This window comes from Phyllobates terribilis, unplaced genomic scaffold (genome assembly GCF_046119375.1).
Source record: "Phyllobates terribilis strain yellow unplaced genomic scaffold, ASM4611937v1 Scaffold_13__5_contigs__length_258822181, whole genome shotgun sequence".
NCBI lineage: Eukaryota > Metazoa > Chordata > Amphibia > Anura > Dendrobatidae > Phyllobates > Phyllobates terribilis.
In genome coordinates this window covers 119,697,174-119,716,259 of record NW_027362773.1, presented here as the reverse complement: position 1 = coordinate 119,716,259, position 19,086 = coordinate 119,697,174, and the positions used below count along the sequence as shown (strand labels likewise).

General features: G+C 41.5%; 2 protein-coding genes across 4 annotated transcripts in view; one reads left to right on the top strand and one right to left on the bottom strand.

Annotated features, from left to right (window-relative positions):
• MACROD1 (mono-ADP ribosylhydrolase 1) overlaps positions 1 to 19,086 on the bottom strand; it is a 912,057-nt gene that overhangs the window by 328,072 nt on the left and 564,899 nt on the right. The gene's annotated exons all lie outside the window — the stretch shown is intronic.
• The window catches only part of FLRT1 (fibronectin leucine rich transmembrane protein 1), a 236,995-nt gene that overhangs the window by 134,699 nt on the left and 83,210 nt on the right, over positions 1 to 19,086 (top strand). For both annotated transcript variants that reach the window (XM_073658532.1, XM_073658533.1), the window contains exon 2: positions 2,517 to 3,158. The gene's annotated coding sequence lies outside the window, so the exon portion shown is untranslated. The remainder of the gene's footprint in view (positions 1 to 2,516; positions 3,159 to 19,086) is intronic.

The following is a 19,086-nucleotide window of genomic DNA, read 5'->3' as shown; positions in this document are numbered from 1 at the left end:
TTTTATAGTAAATTTTCTGGTTTGATGCCAGGTTTTAATATTCCTTTACGTACCTGTTCTTCTGTAAGCCCTGCTATTGAGCAATAAAACTGATTCGTGAAACTACTTCTGAGGCTCAATCTACGAATGCCCCATAAACTATTCCTTATCACACACACTTAATAAGCATTCCTTGTAGATAGGACGCTTTCTATTATTTTTTTCTACCACGCGATACAAGGTCATTATCTCGTCATGTACATATTTGTTGTCACACAGAACTTATCTCATATCGCTTGGTATACATCTATGTGCTTGTCCCCTGTCCGACCATATCTTTGGCATTAATTATTATTGCAGCTTCACGCTTACCCCATCTGACTTATTCTAATAGTGTAATTCAGGATTTTTGACTTGTAGTTCCCACTACCATGACCATTTCATGCATCCGCTCCGGCTGAAGAGAGTAGAACGCCCACTATTGCATCTTTTTTTTTTTGGTTTCCTATCTCCTCCTATTGCACCCTAGAGTCTCACCTGTGAATCTTTTCTACTACCTCTACTTATTTCCCTGCCCATCACAAGATAATGGCAAGATGAACCCTATGCTGACCCATAATGGTGAGGTCTAATTTTATTTTAAGGGACTAACTCAACACTCTTGGCTTTGATGTCTCCTCACGTCTGCTTCTGCCGCCTCTCATCTCATTAAGAAGCCTGCAAAGCTTAACAAGTATCAAAACGAGCCCATTTCGCTTTCTTGCCTCTTCCCCACCTTCTGTTAACACATTAGGAGCTCGTGCACTTGTATTCCGGTTCATCTGACAATTGTACACGTTATTACCAAAGAAGTTTAATTAGCCTGAGACGTTACTTGGGTTCACAGCGCATAGACAGCACTGTCTGTTCTCACTTCTCCCTCCCTCTTTTCTCTATCATTCTCTTCTTCTCGTCAGCCTGTTTTTTTTTTTTACATTGTGTGTACGCCTCCAGGCTCTGTTATATCTGCCACATTTCTCAATTCATGGCTGGTGTGTGTGTGATGTTGTGTTCTGTTGTGAGAAAGAAGACGAAAAGGGCCAGCTAACTAAAAATAACTAAACTCTGCGCGCACACCTTTAGAATGAAGCACTTGAACATCCTCGTCTTCAGTACTGGTGGCACATTGTATGGCCATATGTCTTGTGTATAGTCCGTTTAGGCATTTTGTGCTATCTATATGTGGTTTAGATTCTTAATAATTCATGCAACTATACAAAAAATGCAAAGCTGCAGTGCTGGGGTCCTGGGTTCAAATCCCACCAAGGAAAACATCTGCAAGGAGTTTGCATGTTCTCCCCAGTATTGTGACATCCAGACCAGCAGATTGGGGACTCTTTACACCCACTGTTTCTATTCGAGGTAAAGGGAGGTCGAAGGAGTCACAATGACAGCTCAACAGGGTGGCTCATAGGTCAGCACTGTTGCTTTGCAGCGCTGGAGTCCTCGGTTCAAATCCCACCAAGGAAAACATCAGCAAGGACTTTGCATGTTCTCCCCAGTAATATGATATCCTGAGCAGAAGATTGGGGACTCTTTGCACCCGCTGTTTCTTTAAAGGGAGGTCGAAGGAATCACAATGACAGCTCAACAGGGTGGCTCCGTGGTTAGCACTGTTGCTTTTGCAGCGCTGGAGTCCTGGGTTCAAATCCCACCAAGGACAACATCTGCAAGGAGTTTGTATGTTTTCCCCGTGTTTATGTGGGTTTCCTCCGGGTTCTCCGGTTTCCTCTCACACTCCAAAAACATACTGATAAGAGATTTAGATTGTGAGCCCCAATGGGGACATTGTTGATAATGTTTGTGAAGTGCTGCAGAATATGATGATCCTATATAAGTAAGCAAAATAAAAGAAATAAATAATATGGTATAAAACAACTGAAAAATATTAGTTTTGGACTCGGCACCTATGGATCAGTTGCTCTCACCATTGGATCCTGTAGTGGAGGTTGAAGACCACCTCATGTTACAGTAATAGGGTGCACATAGAAAGAACTTTGGTCGAACAAACAAATTTAGGTTTCAACATACAACCAACTTATGTATATAAGTGCCCCCCGATGCTTCCCCAATGGATGACTCCATCCATTTTTTTCCTCGGAGAAGATGAGCCACCACCAGTGTCATCTTTGCCATCAAAGGCATATGGGCACCTCTTGGATAAAAAGAGCTTTTTTTTTTCTTGTGTTCCTTCCATGTTTAGCATATTAACATTAATTTGTCACCTTCTTTATTAGTACGAGCTAAGTCAATGATTACCAAGAGGTCTGTGTAGCGCTAGACACAACACGACGATTGTGAACAATATTATACATGGTAATAGGTTTTTAGAGCATGGACTCATTGATAAAGAGAGGAGTAATTAGCAGATTTAACAATACTCCGGCACACTACCGCCTTCACTGTAAACATCTTATTATCACTTGAGTAAAGGTTATGTTACACCAGATTGTTTCTGCCTTGTTAAATGGTATCTTTCTCTTTTCCCTTCCATACAGGTATTAAAACATTTCTCAAGACGTCAGCCCGTCAGAAAGCTGAAACATCACTGTATGGTTTTTCCGTGGGATTATAAAATGAAAACCTAAGTGGAGTGTACAGTCTTCCTTTCCACGCTCTTCCAGATATAACTTAGAAAAGTTAAATAAGTAATTCATGGTGTCAAGTAGCGATATATTGGGAAGAAAGATCCCTCATGCTCCTTCTTACTCTGGAGAGAAAGATCAAACCACCGTTACTTGTCTGTGAATACATTCTGGTGAAAGGTCCCTTGGTTTTTTCTGCCGGTCACGCCACACCGCACTTATTCTATACGTTCAACCCTGCCCCCTCCGTCTGCCATGAAGCCGGATCGCTCACTGCTATAAACAGACGGTATAAAAGGGCTGAAATTAAGTAAATATATTTTTTTGCTGGGAAAAAAAAAAGCAAAATGAAGAAATACTTTAATTCCGGTTTCTGATCTGGACGGTGGAATAAGCCCTGTCTAGTGCAGGGAGAGACCTCCTGTGGATTGCACTTTTTATTTTTACCACCCTTTGTTGGATTTACAAATTTCAGGGATGTGAGCAGAAAAAGGCAACTACTGATGAAGACAGGTGAATAGCAAAATCCAGATGCCTTCAGTTTTTCACTAAAAGGTAAGGACAGGATCGTGATCGGGATAAGTTGTCTGCAGAAATATTTAGAGATTTGGGATGTCTTTTACTGTTCGTTAGACATCTTGATGTTCCTAAAGAACGAACATCAGTTATATATATATATATATATATATATATATATAAAATGTGTATGTGTGTGTATATATTAAAAATAGGTTTAAAAAAAAATCAGTCATCATATATTCCATTACTCTATAATTAATGATCAATTGTAGCCACGACAAAGAACAATACCCGCATGGTACTGCGATAGCCGCTTGATAAAAAATAGATAAAATAAGTTTAAAGGAAATAAATGCAGTCAAAGGGTTCATAGAATGATGTGAGACTGAGCGTTACTTTATATACATTGTCTGTATTACTCCTTTACATAGATAAGTGCCGCTAGTGAATGGGGAATTTATGTAATGCAGTACAAAGGAAATACAGCAGTGAAGGAGTATAAAAATGACCCTGATATAAAGAACATTACTCAGTTATATATGTACATTTTACTCATTTTTCACCCTGTTAGTGCATGTTCTTGTTTTCCCCAGTGCCACAGTTTCCCCGTCACATTTCGAAATGTGTTTAAAGATGATGGTCATTTTTCAGTCAAATTGCTGTTCTGGCTCAAACCTTGTATATTAAGCTTGTGATTTAGGCTGGGTTCAGACCGACCTTTTTCACAGTCCATACACTGACCATGGGTCTCCTGACCCGAACTATAGGCTCGTAGATACACGTGAGGCTGTACGTTCGGGTTGGGAGACCCGCGGTCAGTCCGGGCATTGCGGTCCATCTGAACCTGGGTCTTAACGGTGTTCTCCACCACTAAAGAAGTTCATCTTAATGTGCCATGGGTGGGATAGAATAATAAAAAACTCTACTCGTTTTGTGGAACATCGCTGCTCCTCCAGACTTTGTATTGTGTCCCCTGGTGGTTTCCTGGCATCAACACCCTACAGCAGGCATGACGTGACCGCTGATCGGACATGACGTGACCGCTGATGGGGCATGACGTGACCGCTGATCGGGCATGACGTGATCGCTGATGGGGCATGACGTGACCGCTGATGGAGCATGATGTGACCGCTGATCGTTCATGACGTGACCGCTGATCGGGCATGACGTGACCGCTGATCGGGCATGACGTGATCGCTGATCGGCGGAAGCATTGACATTCTGTCTGAACAGTTTCTCAGAGGTTGATGCCAGTAGACCAGCAGCGGACACAGCACAGGGAAGCAACGCCGGTTCAGGAGGTCAGCATAGTTTTTTGTTCCTTACACCACCCCGGGCCCATTTATTAGTAGTGGCGGACGCCTTTAATTTTAAGCCCCCGTATCTTCCTCCCTGTCGATAGGCCTGTATTTGCAGATGTTGTGAACGTGTTCCATAACTGCGCAGAAGTAAATCACGTCGTCGTCCCCATGTCATCATTCCTATGGACATGGAGAACATTGCATTCAATGTTTTAAACCCTTTCCATAGGCAGCAGCAAGCAGTTTAGAAAATTGACCTAAAAATGGCCAACCCCTTTTAATGAAAAATTGTCCCTTGTGTGTGAGCGTCTGTCTGAAGTAATGAATTTAGATTGCGAGCCGCGTTGTCATATAACTGATGTATATGATAAAAAAAAATAAAAAATCTCTGAACAGCACAGTGGTATATGTTGGTGCGATATAAGCAACAGTAAAGAAACATTTTGGAGGAATATTGGCACATTGGATGGTCGGGCATCTTGTATATGTTAACTGAAACGTAACTTAGTGCCAGAGGTATAGAAAAAAACAGAAAAAGTGTCAATTCAGCTCAGAGAAGTATCTCGGGAGACTTCCAGGGTGGACAGTCTGTGGTCGGTGTGGTGCACGGAGTATGGACTGGTCTGGCTTCCAGGTCAAATAGCTCTCACTAGTCCAAAAGGGGATGTTCTTCAGTGCCAAAGGAAAGTATTTAAAGCTTAGCTTTTAATCATATAGGATAAAAAAAAATGGCAGAATGTGCACATATAAAAAAAAAAACATAATGCTTACGCGTTTCGGCTAGAAAAACCATTAATCGTAGCTTTGATAAAGGGTCTTTCTACCCAAAACGCGTAAGCATTGTTTTTATTCAATATGTGCACATTCTGCCAATTTTTTAATTCTATATGATTAGTTTCGGTTAGAAAAAAACCCAATCATAGTTATGATTTAAGGGCTTTTCTACCCCGAAATGCGTAAGCAGAATGTTGTTGTTTTTTTGTTTGTTTGTTTTTTTAAATATGTGAACATTCTGCCAATTTTTTTTATCCTATATGATTAGTTTCATTTAGAAGAACCCTTAAAGAGGTTGTACACTACTTTAGCACTTTCCTTAGGATAGGTGATTAAAGGGAATCTTTCACCCTCTGTGACGTTTGTAGCTATTAATATGGGCATACAGGCAATATGTATGCCCATATCTGCGGTCTTGATGTGCAGAAATCGTCTTTTATTTCTGTATGCCAATGATTTATTCCAGGCTTCGGGGCGTGAGGTGCATGGAAGAAATCCTTGCCTCCTCTTTTCATTATAATACCACCTCCGGCCCCTGCACATCACAGCGCCCTGTGACGTGTATTTCTGGCCCCGGAATCCCGCGCCTGCGCACTGCAATCGCAGTAGCAGTGACTCGCCTGCGCCTGTTCAGATGTCTGACTGGTTGGGGTCTGATACACGGCACCCCCACGATCAGCTGTTATTGGTGTCGGCAGCGAGAAGTACTCATTTGCGGAGCTGGCAGCCTTCTGATAGTGCCCAAGGCTTGGTACTACACATCCACTTTCTATACAAATCAATAGGAGGCGGATGTGCAGTACCCTGCAGCGCTCACTATTAGAAAACAGCCAGCTCCACAAGTGAGTACTTCCAGCCGACATAGCCGATAGCAACTGATCGGCGGGGATTCTGGGTGTTGGTCAGATATTGATGACCTATCCCAAGGATAAGCCATCAGTGCTAAAGTAGTGGACAACCTCTTTAATCATAGCTATGATTAAGGGTTTTCTACCTGAAACGCGTGAGAATTTTTTTTTTTTTTTAATATGTGCACATTCTGACAATTTTTTTAATCCTATATCATTAAAGGCTATGTTTTAACTACTTGCCTTTGATGCTGGAGAACATCACCCTTTGGTTCATTGAGAGCTTAGTGCCAGAGGGCAAGGAAAGTTTGCCAACTGGGGCTGGAGGATAAGGCCAGGCTTTATATAGTCTGTATAGACGAAGGAACTATTAATATTTCGGTCTTTGTCACTTACACACACAGGAGGTAGAGTATCTGGGCAGCACAAACAGCTTTATCAGATTACTGAGCAGGTAATAACGGGAGGTGACAAATAACAACCATTTTTACATGCCTCCGATTGTACAGCACTTCATAGAAACGCTTTCCTGCTAATGTCATCTTTGTGTGCAGATGCGATTCTTCATGAACTGTCACATGAGAGTAGAAGTCCATTAACACAGCAGTCAGAACGGATATCATTTCCCTGACATTTCAGTATTAAGTATGAGAGACATCACTGGTGGATGGAAGTATAAATGTTACAGCGAGCAGTCAACTGGGAAAACAACAAGATAGAAAAAAACAAAGAAGAAGGCTCGAAAACAAACCTGGAGAACTGCAAGGGTCTCCTACCAGACGGTGCGCACATGAGAACATGCGGGGAGAACATAAAATGTGTCTGCAGCTCACATTAGCTCATTAATCTTTTGTAAACTAGCCTATGTCCATCTGCCAGGTGTATATGGGTTAAGGGGAGAGCGCTGCCTTGGGGCAGGAGACATAGATAACCGCGGAAGAAGAGGACAAGTTCATGAGGACCTCGGACCTTCCTGGAGGCATCATGCATTGATCTACAAGCATCTTTACTTGTAGGAGACAGGCTGAGCTGTGTACTTAATGTCTCTATAAATCATATTTTAACTGTATTTAAGGTATAGGATTGCCCAGCCCATATTGTTCTATTCATTATTGGTGCTGGTTCTCATCAAGTAGATGGTCAATGTGTGGCTCTTCGACAGATCTTACTTCTGCTCCATGAACATGTGTTTTAGACCTTCTCTCCGACACATCTGACAAGGCGCATAGCCTGGAAAGAAAATGATGTGTTTTTTTTTTTTTTTTTTAGATAAATTGTGACACCATGCACCAAAATTGTTCCAGAATTTTGGTGCAAATTGTTGCCACAATGAAACCCATTGGTGTAAATGTGGTGTAAACTTAGACTGTAGTTGTCATGCAAGGTGAGGGAAGGAAAAAGTGTACAACGACTGGAAGAGGGGGAAGGAAGCCTAACAGCTAAGGAATGGGGGAGTGGAGACCCCTAGTCAGATCTAATATCACCCTGCCTACCCTATCGTCCCTATATAGGTTCTGCACCTATCGCCGAGCAGGAACCTAAGCCCTGAATGTCCCTAGAGCTGGGCCCTAGATAGGGAATGGATGTGGTGAGCACTAGTCAGGCCCCACTACAAACTAAAGACAATAAGGTAAACAAACAAAGGGGATACACTTAGCTTGAGCAGACACCAGAGAGATAACGCCAACTGTCCCTCAAGGGCACCAAAGACGAGACTAGCCGACTGCCAGTACTCAAAGTCTGCACAGAGGTACATAGAACTATCACCGACGGCTCTCTGGAGAAACAGAGTTTTTAACTACCAAGCAAGGGTGTGTCAATCAGCAGCAGAAGGTGGAGGTCACTGCTGGGTCCTAAAGGAAGAATGATATAACTATACTATAATACAGAGATGGGAGGATAAAGAAGGCGTCTGCAATGCCAAGTGCAGTGACCTTCTGCAGCCGGATCCAGGGCGACTATCTATCACACCTGACACACCCGTGACAGTAGTCTAAAAATGCAAAAAAAAAATTCTTCCTAAAAGTACTAGAAGTAGGAGTCTATAAAAGCCCCAGTGGTCAATGTGAATTTTACAGATTATTAATTTATTTTTTAAAGATTGTGTTATGAAAAAATAAAAGTCAAAAACTTTTTAAAGGTACATGTAACACAAAAACCTGATTTAAACAATAGGTCATTTTCTAATGATACGTGCTTTTAAGTGATTTTACTGGGGTGATTCTACTGTGTTGGTGACACTGATATCTTAATTACAGGTGAGACACTTCTAGAGATTTCCAATTAGAAAAGCTTGGCTTTCAAGGAACCGTGTTTTACCATAGAAACTGACTCGAATACAATTATTTTGCACGTAGCTGTCATGATTATCTTTTTCATGCTACATAAAATAACCGTATAGGAATGCATACATAGGAACGCGAGTATATTAGTATAGAGGTGTGGTGTATATGGTTGTGTGTCTTTCTGTACAGAGTAACAAAAAACTTCAGTTTTTTTTGGCATCTTATGATTCAGTCATTCTGGGATATAGTTTTCACATTGAATTTCTGTTAGATTTTGATACTGTTGGAATAATGCTATAGAAATCTCCTGATTACTACATTACATACAGATGTATCACCTTATACAATTGTATTTGCAGTGAATTATCCTCAGGTTTCATTAGCCTTATGTAATGGATCCAGATCAGATCATGTACATTAAATTATAGAACATTTTCTAGTAACGTTTTACAGCTGTGACTTCTTCACTGCTCCTACAATATAGTGAGAATGAGACTTTACCATGAACTCATGTTTGATGGCTGTACCGTTGTTGTTTTTTTGCCATAGTTTCACAAGAAATTTCTTTAAAAAAAAAAAAGACCATACTGTGTGAATGAGCCATGGAAGAGAATTTGGCAATATATGTATTTTTTTTTTAGGAGATTCATAAGAGATTGTCTGGTTTAGAAAACTATTTTCAAATACCCTATTGAGATATAGCGTTAGAAGAGGGTGGAGGGGGGGTCCTTTATTTGGAGTGTCATTGAATTACCTGCAGAATTCTAGAGGACTGTACACATCCCTGTATTACATGTCCTGCCCATGAAATTCACACCATGTAATGCCTCATTTCTCCTGTAGGAGCAGCACCCCTTCAATGTCACTACAGATTACAGCTGATCACTGACGAGCCTGGCAATGGTGGACGCTGATCATTGGAAGAACCTGCTAGCAGAACGAAATTGTGTAAAATAGAAAGCCTCTTGAAAGGGAGTGTGTTAACAAAAAATGACTTATGATAGTGTAGCAACTCACCCGGGATAATAGCTAAAGCTAAAAACTGCAACTGACCCTGTCGGTCCCTGTACAGACTAGAGATCCTGACCCCGCAGTCCCTAGTGGTGCCTGCGTCAGCTGAGATAGCCCTAACCACAGTCTAGACCAGTGTTCCCCAACTCCAGTCCACAAGAGCCACCAGCAGGTCATGTTTTTTGGATTTCCTTAGTATTGCACAGGTGATGGAATTATTGCCTGTGCAGGTACTGCAATTATCACCTGGGCAATACTAAGGAAATCCTGAAAGCATGATCTGTGTGTGGCTCTTGAGGATTGGAGTTAGGGAACACTGGTTTAGACAATGGCAACTCCGACCTATGCTGCCTGAAAGTCCATCGAGTGCTTCACATTCCTCCTAAAGAACCGGAGGGCAGAGCAGAGTGCAAATTACCTACAAAAAGGAAAGTGTGCTGAAAAAAGTAAACAACCCAAAAAGCGTAGAATAAACCACTAAGTAAAAAATAAAGTATAAAGTATGTACAGTTAGTTAATATGCCACCTACTTCCTAAAAAGTAACAGAGCATAGGTGCAGAGTAAAGAAACAGAAAGAGAAAAGTGATAAACCCTAGCTGGAACTTCACTGACTGACTTTAAACTAAAGCAGTATGGCTGAACAGCCAAATGAGACTATTACCAGCAGGAGGAAAGTATATAAAGCCGCATCCGAAAGGTGATAGGGCAGACAACTGAAAACACGTGTTATGCTAAACAGACTGCAGTCAGAATAGCAGAACCTAAAAACCCGGAGAAAAGGTGTGTCTGCTGTGGTTCGGCGGACAGAGAACCCGACCACAAAGCACAGGCTCAAGGGTTCAAACCAACCCAGAAGCATGACAATGACCCATCAGGATTTTGTGTTCAATAATAAATATATTGAATACAATCTGTATTAAAATATAGGTGATTTGCAATTTTTCACACTGGGTTTATTCTAGACTCTAGATACTTCCTGTTCTTTCAGGAAATCCACATGTACATTAGCAGCAATATTATTAGTTTGATCCTATCTTTTGTATTGAAATTTATACTGAGCACGTGCAAACGTCATTGTGAAGGGAGGGGGAGCTATGACATCAGATGCCATTTTGACATTAGTCTTAGACACAGTCTATTTGACATAAGCCTTAGACACAGGCTTAGAACTCGTAGACACGAAAGGGACAATGCAAGGTGGCACATGGAGTCTTGTGCAGACTCCATATATTGCTTTTTCAGATGCCTTATGTATGGTGGCACATGGAATTCCGTGAGGACTCTATATATTACTTTGTTGGATGTCATATGTTTGGCTGCATGGTGGCACATGGACTACAGTGAGGACTCTATATATTACTTTGTTGGATGCCTTATGCATGGTGGCTCATGAGTCCTTTAAGGACTCTATATATACTGTTGGATGCCGTATGTTTGGCTGCATGGTGACACATGAGTCCTGTGAGGACTCTATATACAAGGCCACCATCAGGGCATTACTGTCCTTACTGGCATATGGAGTCTGGTGAGCAGAGGGGGGGGCCCGAGCTGCCCCCACTTCCCCTGTTCTGCTCACCGGCCCCCAGCGGATTCTGCTTGCTCAGTTACGTTCAGTTGAAATCTATTGGCGTGAAGGTAAGGAGAAACCTTTTTTTTTTTTTACTTTTTTTGTAAAGCTGCACTATGAGGGCAGGATGGAGACATGGGGGCAGGATGGAGAGACATGGGGACAGGATGGAAACGTAGGCTTTAGTCCAAAATTTCTCACTTTTGCAAGAGGTAACACCAAAAAGTGGAACCCACAGTTTGATACCCACTTTCTCATGAGTGCAGCGATACCCCACATGAATTCAAAAAGTTCTGTTTGGACAAACGGCAGGAGCGGAAGGAGCAATAGTTGAATTTTGGAACACAAATTTGGCTGAAAAAAACGGCGGGCACCATGTCCCATTTGCAGGGCCCCTAAGGTGCCTAAACAGCAGAAACCCCTCCCACAACTACACCCCTCAAGGATTTTACCCAGGGGTATAGTGAGCATTTTGACCCCAAAGGTACTACACATTTGATAACATTAGGTCATCATATTGAATACATCGTCATTAGTGTTGAGTGCAAGTGCTCACTGCTCGAGTTTGCGTCGGGTGCTCGGGTATGCACCGAGGATCGCGGGTGCTTGAGTGACATGCTTGCGTCTCTGCTCCCCATGTTTCACGGCTGTTAAATAGCCAAAAAAACATGTCTGTGTATGACAGGCAATCCCCGCATGTATTTTTTTGAGGGCCTAACAGCCGTGAAACATGCGGGGTGGGGACTTGAGCACCCATGATACTTGGTGCATACTTGAACACCCGAGCAAACTTGAGTAGTGAGCACTTGCACTGAACATTGGTCGCCATATCCTTTTTTTTTTTTACTTTTGAAAAAAAACAAAACAACCCTAACCCTAACTCCAACCCTAACCCCAACCCTTACCCTACCCTAACACAACCCTAACTCCAACTCTACCCTAACACAAGCCTAACCCTAACACAACCCTAACTGTAACCTAACCCTAGCACAACACTAACTCTACTCTAACCCTAACCATAAAACAACCCTAATCCTAACCCCAAACCTAACTGCAAAGAATGAAAAAAATATTTTTTTCATTTTATAATTTTAATGTGACTAAGGGCATATATGACAAAGGAAGATTTTATTAACTAATTATTGGCTTTTGATCACTGTGATATCAAAAAGAACCAATAGAAAAAATGATCTGCTGTTGCCGGGTACCGGCCGTAGATCCTGGCAGGTGCACTGCGCATGCATCTGCCATTTTTTTTAAGAACATGACGCGAAGGGCCGGGGGACAGAGGAGGAGGGCCGTGGGACGGATCAGGAGGGCCCGGGGATGGCGGAGGTATGGGGGGGATTTGGGGGATATCATTTCTCTCTCCTCTGACATGTATATCATGTCAGAAGAGAGAGAAATGATTGTAATAGCGGCACACTTTTCTTTTTACTGTTATACTGTTTGTGTTATTCACTGAATAATGGCGATCCCGTGATCAAGGACCGGAAAAACCAGCACTGATCATGTTCTCCAGGGTCTTAGCTACAACATGGGGGCAGGATGGAGAGACATGGGGGCAGGATGGAGAGACATGGCGGTAGAATGGAGACATAGGGGCAGAATGGAGAGACATGGGGGGCAGAATGGAGAGACATGGGGCGGAATGGAGAGACATGGCGGTAGAATGGAGAGACATGGGGCAGGATGGAGAGACATGGGGCAGGATGGAGAGACATGGGGCAGGATGGAGAGACATGGGGGTAGAATGGAGGCATGGGAGCAGGATGGAGAGACATGGGGGCAGAAAGAAGAGACATGAGGGTAGAATAGAGACAAATGGGGGCAGGATGGTGAGCATGGGGGCAGGATGGAGAGCCATGGGGCAGAATGGAGAGACATGGGGTCAGGATGGAGAGACATGGCAGAATGGAGAGACATGGGGGCAGAATGGAGAGTTCAATGGGAACTGTTATTGTGTGATTGGTGAGGACGTGGTGCAGAAGTGGTGTTTTTCCAAGAGTGGGCAGTGGGACTGTGGAAGGTTTGAGGGGTGGAGGTGGAGCCTGGGCGGAGTCTCAAGGAGGCCCGAAAATTTTGCCAGCATGGGGCAGCCCTGTCTATATATACTTTGTCGGATGCCGTATGTTTGGCTGCATAGTGGCACATGGCGTCCCGTGCAGACTTTATACATGCTTTGTCGGATATTATATCTATGGGTCTGTTCTCCCCTAGAAGTAATTGGTTTTAGGGAAGAAAAGTTTGTACATTCACAATCCTATGTAACGCGCCATGAAAAATTTCTGTGAACTTTATCGCATACTGACGCTTTTCTGTGGGTGTCCTAAATGAGCTGTAATATAGCTCTGTGTACAAGTATTTAAGACCATCTCTAATATCCAGAACTGTCTTCCTATTTCGGGGACACGTGGGGGGTGAACTACTGTACAATACTGAAAAGAGTGGAGGAAGAGAATGAAGACAGGGAGGACCGGGTGCATGTGCCCATTACGGGCTGATATATTTATATATGTACTGCTAACAGCCATCATATTAGTGCCGAGAAGAATTTGCCGGAGAATAGTTGCAAATCAATAAGGGGAATAAAAAATGATCCAGTTTTCTTCCTACTGAGAAATTTAAGTTAATGGGCACAATTAAATATACTTTATGTAAATTACGGAAGTGTCCACTATTTGTCAATTATTTTCCAATAACTGTTTTTTTTTTATCTGTCCTGTCTTGTCTGCTCGGTGACATATCAGCCTTTATTAGTTACATTCTTGAATTTGAGCATATATTTGCTTTTATGTGCATTTTGGAGAGAATTCCTTAGAAGATATTTAATCAATGTAGAAGCATATGGAGGTTGTGAAGCATCTGCTGCGAGCTGGGGATATGCATAGATTTAGAGTTGCCTGAGGTATACGCGAGAGGAGTAAAGTTGGGAGAGCTTATGATTTACTAGTGAGACTGTTTTCTTGGGGTGTACTGGAGAATATCAGAACGTATAAATCAAGGAGAGAATTTTTCGTGATGAAGTACTTGGCACACATACTAAACACACATATTAACTACAGAATGACACCCGTCTTTGCGTATTCTGGTCAGCAATATTTTTTCTTGCCCTTATTTCAGTAAAAGGTTAGCGTGACAACTATTATTAATGTATGACTTTTGCCAGTGCCATCAATATATCAATGAGGCCCGAAACAATTCCTCTCGCTGAATGCCTTAGGCTGGTTTAATCAAATACAGCATTTTGCTGGCTTTTTTGATTTATTATTTATTTACAGCGGCTTGCGAAAGTATTCACCCCCCTTGGCTTTTTACCTATTTTGATACATTACAACCTGTGTTTAAATATTTTTGGAATCCGATTTGTGTGTGATCCATCAGCACTAAATAGTCAAAGTTGGTGACCTGAGAAAAATACAGGTATAAATTAAATTTATGGGATCAAATAACTAAAAATTGGCACGTGCATATGTATTCAGTCCTTTAGCGATGAAGCCTCTAAAAATTTCTGATGCAAGCAATTACCTTCATAAGTCACATGCTTAGTGACAGGACGTCCCCCTGTGTGCAAACTAAGTGTCACATGTCTGTCAGTATATACACTTTACCTTTTCTGAAAGGCCACAGAGGCTGCAACACCATTAAGCAAGAGGCACCACTTACCAAACAACACCATGAAGACCAAGGAGATCACCAAACAAGTCCAAGACAAAGTTGTTGAGAAGTACAAGTCAGGGTTGGGTATTTAAATAAATATCCCCCGGAACACCATCAAATCCATTATCATCAAATGGAAAGAATATGGTACCACAACAAACCTGCCAAGAGAGGGCTGACCACCAGAACTCTCATCCTGGGCAAGGAGGGCAATAATCAGACAGGCAGTACAGAGACCAAAGGTAACCTTGAAGGAGCTGCAGAGTTCCCAAGCAGAGACTGTAGTATCTCTCCATACGACCACAATAAGCCGTACACTCCTTTATGGAAGAGTGGGCAGGAAAAAGCCTTTACTTACACACAAAAATTGTAAGGCTTGTTTTGAGTTTGCCAAAAGACATGTGGGAGACTCCCCAAATGTATGGAGGAAGGTGCTATGGTCAGATGAGACCAAAATTTAACTTTTTGGCCACCAAGGTAAATGCTATGTCTGGTGCCAAACAAACACGGCTCATCACCCCAAGAACACCATCCCCACAGTGAAACGTGGTGGCAGCATCATGCTGTGGGGATGTTTTTCGGCAGCAGGGACAGGGAAAATGGTCTGAGTCGAGGGGAAGATAGATGGTGCGAAATACAGGGATATTCTTGAGCAAAACTTGTTTCAGTTTGTCAGTGATTTGAGACTGGGACAGAGGTTCACCTTCAACAAGACAATGACCCAAAGCATACTGCTAAAGCAACACTCAAGTGGTTTATGGGGAAACATGTAAATGTTTTGGAGTGGCCTAGTCAAAGCCCAGACCTTAATCCAATTGAGAATCTGTGGTCAGACTTGAAGATTGCTGTTCACCAGAGGAAACTATCCAACTAGAAGGAACTGTAGCAGTTTTGCCTTAATGAATGGGCAAAAATCGCCCTGGCAAGATGTGGAAAGCTCAGAGACTTATCCAAAGCGACTTGCAACTGTAATTGCCATAAAAGGAGGCTCTACAAAGTACTGACTTTAGGGGGGAGAATAATTATGAATACTGAAGTTTTCAGTTATTTTGTCCTATTTGTTGTTTGCTCCACAATAAAAAGAAAATCAACTGTTCACAGATGAAATTCCAGGTTGTGAGGTAGCAAAACATAAAAAATGCCAAGGGGGTGAATGCTTTTGCAAACCACTGTATATATATTTATTTATTTTTATATAGATTTATAATTTATTTCTAGTTATTTGTATATGAATTTATTATTTATTTTATTTTTATATGGATTTGTTTATATTTATCTATATATGGATTTATTATTTATATTTATTTATTTTTATTTTATTTATATTTATTTATTTTTATATGAATTTACTATTTTTTATTTATGGATTTTTATACAGATGTATTTATTTTTATATGGATTTATTATTTTTATTTATGGATTTATTATGTTATATATAATAATATAAATATAAAATTTCTTTATTTCATTTATTTTTGTGCGCTACAGTAATAACATCACAATATATTTTCTGTCTAGTGTATCTTTGGATGTTTGTATGAAATTATTACATTATTAAATAGTTATTGCCAACTTTATAAGTTATCCCCTATCCAAAGAGTCTTTGATAACTTGCGGATCAGTTGGGTGAAAATGGGGAACTGAAATTCTGAATGGAGTGTTGGTGGCCACCGATCTATTCCACTAAAGGATTTCAGAGCCCATTTCACCAGATCGGTTGTGGTCCCAGCAGTTAAATAACTTTTAAAGTTGCAAATAACCCCTTAAATAGGCAGTTTGGTTTAGAGGGCTATTATCATTTCATGTCCCTGTAAGGCCTATTTTTTTTTTGTGAAAACCAGGATAAAATCCTAAAAAGCAAAGTATAAGGCTCATTTCACATCTTGTTAGGTTATTACAGGATCAATGACAAATATCTGTTATGACTCATTTGACAGATCTATAATAATCAGTAATGTTACTCAGTGATCAAAGTTTATTGATTAGCTGATCAACCAGTGACCCAGACACAGGTCTGAACATATACATTCCCTAGAAAAGAGGAAAAGCCACATATCCAATATTCCGGACTTATCAAGTAAGCGATATTCAATAATAGGAATCCCATATAAAGAATAGTGTGTGAGAAATTCATTGTATCCGTATTCCCGTGGAGTCATGATACTACATGCACACTTTATTGCTATGAGTCCGTTCACTGCTTTTCTCTTCAAGGAGAGCTGAGCGAAGCCCATCTGAAACAGAAGGTCACAGTGCCCAGGGGAGTGCTCCTGCCCCTTTGTTTTTGGTGTTTGGTGGGGTTCTCAGCATGTGGACTCTTTTGTCATTAAAGGGAAAACTTTGTAAGGTTTAAAAAGGATATAATTATTTTTATTTCAGTCTGCAGTGACCCAGGAGGGCAAAACTCCCAATGTGGAAAAATAGATATTACGGTATCTATTTTACTAACCAACTCCAAACATGGGAATTGGAAAAAAAACCTTAACTTAATAATAACTCAGTATGCAATACGCTCCTATAATCCTAAAAAATTAGATGGGTGTCTTTGGCTCATAAGTCAAAGGATTTAGGCGCCAAGTTATATTTTTGATTGCATTGGTAACCATTTTAGTCACCATCTGGAGCCCTGCAGTGCATTCCATAGTTTCACTGCTCTTACAGTAAAGAATCCCCTTATTCACTGATGTAGAATCCTCCCTTCCTCTAGACATACAGGATTCCTCATTGGTTTAGATTCATTCCTGAGTAAAAATAGATCATGATACCTTTGTATCGAGCTTTGAAATATTTATACATAGTTTTTAGGTCACCTCATGTAGTATTTCTTTCTAAGCTAAAAACTTGTTGTTTTTTCTTTTTTTGCTCTGACTTTACTTTTCTTGCCCACCTGTGAACCCACTCGAGCTCTACACAATATTCCATGAGTGGAAAAAACAGTGATCTGTAAAGTGGTTGAGCTGTTCTCATCATGAGCATCTCTGCCTCTTTTGATGCATCCCATGATCTTTACTTGCCTTGGCAGCAGCTGCCTGGCACTGGTTGCTAAAGCTTAAGGGGCTGTACTATGTTGATAAGATATCATTGGAATGATACAGGATATCTTATTGATTGTAGGGGGTCTGACCACTGGGACCCGCACCGAACCTGAGAATGGGTCTCTGAAGAGCCCTGTTTTAATGGAGCGGAGGTTGACCATGCGCATCTTTGCTGTATTTCTATATGACTGTCGGAAATAGCCGAGGTATTAAAAGAGTTGTCATCTTAAATTGGGTAAAATTGTACCCAAGTAACTTAGCAATTTAATTCTCATTAAAAATCCTCTCCGTTCTCAAGAACAGATGGATTTTTAGTTTTACTACAGTCATGGCCAAAAGTATTGAGAATGAGACAAATAGTAATTTTTCCAAAGTTTACTGCTTCATTTTTTGTAATGGCAATTTGCATATACTCCTGAATGTCAAAGAGTGATCAGCTTAACAGCAATTACTGTACTTGCAAAGTCAATATTTGCCCAGAAAATGAACTTTAATCCCCAAAACACATTTCAACATCATTGCAGTCCTGCCTTAAAAGGAGCAGCTAACATCGTTTTAGTGATTGATCCATTAACACAGGTGTGGGTGTTGATGAGGACAGGGCTGGCGATCAATCAGTCATGATTAAGTAAGAATGACATCACTGGACACTTTAAAAGGAGGCTGGTTCTTGGTATCATTGTTTCTCTACAGTTAACCATGGTTATCTCTAAAGAAACACGTGCAGCCATCATTGCACTGCACAAAAATGCCCTAACAGGGAAGAGTATCGCAGCTACAAAGATTGCACCTCAGTCAACAATCTATCGCATCATCAAGAACTTCAAGGAGAGAGCTTCCATTGTTGTCAAAAAGGCTCCAGGGCGCCCAAGAAAGACCAGCTAGCGCCAGGACCGTATCTTAAAACTGTTTCAGCTGCGGGATCGGACTACCAGCAGTGCCGAGCTTGCTCAGGAATGGCAGCAGGCTGGTGTGAGTGCTTCTGCACGCACTGTGAGGCGGAGACTCTTTGAGCAAGGGCTGGTTTCAAGGAGGGCAGCAAAGAAGCCACTTCTCTCCAGAAAAAACATCAGGGACCGACTGATATACTGCAAAAGGTACAGGGAGTGGACTGCTGAGGACTGGGGCAAAGTCATTTTCTCTGATGAATCCCCTTTTCGATTGTTTGGGACATCTGGAAAACAGCTTATTCGGAGAAGAAGAGGTGAGCACTACCACCAGTCTTGTCTCATGCCAACTGTAAAGCATCCTGAAACCATTCATGTGTGGGGTTGCTTCTCAGCCAAGGGAATCGGCTCACTCACAGTCTTGCCTAAAAACACAGCCATGAATAAAGAATGGTACCAGAATGTCCTCCAAGAGCAACTTCTCCCAACCGTCCAAGAGCAGTTTGGCGCCCAACAATGCCTTTTCCAGCATGATGGAGCACCTTGCCATAAAGCAAAGGTGATAACTAAATGGCTCATGGAACAAAACATAGAG